Here is a 275-nt window from a genome sequence, read left to right on the forward strand (position 1 = left end):
GCAGGGGGCTGTGGTTGGCCGGCAGCAGGGATGGAGGTGCGGGGGGCTGTGGCTGGTGGGTAGCACGGATGGTGATGCGGGGGACTTTGGCTGGTGGGTAGCAGGGATGAGGATGCGGGGGGCTGTGACTGGTGGGTAGCAGGGATGAAGATGCGGGGGGCTGTGGCTGGTGGGTAGCAGGGATAGAGGTGTTGGGGGGCTGTGGCTGGCCGGGGATGGAGGTGCAGGGGGCTGTGGCTGGGGGGGAGCACGGATGAGGATACAGGGGGCTGTGG

The 275-nt window shown here is 68.4% G+C and overlaps 1 protein-coding gene across 1 annotated transcript in view; it reads left to right on the forward strand.

The window, feature by feature from the left end:
* Nucleotides 1–275, forward strand: part of MAP3K8 (mitogen-activated protein kinase kinase kinase 8) — a 20,551-nt gene that overhangs the window by 416 nt on the left and 19,860 nt on the right. The gene's annotated exons all lie outside the window — the stretch shown is intronic.

Source organism: Calidris pugnax, unplaced genomic scaffold, assembly GCF_001431845.1.
Source record: "Calidris pugnax isolate Ruff unplaced genomic scaffold, ASM143184v1 scaffold54, whole genome shotgun sequence".
Lineage (NCBI taxonomy): Eukaryota > Metazoa > Chordata > Aves > Charadriiformes > Scolopacidae > Calidris > Calidris pugnax.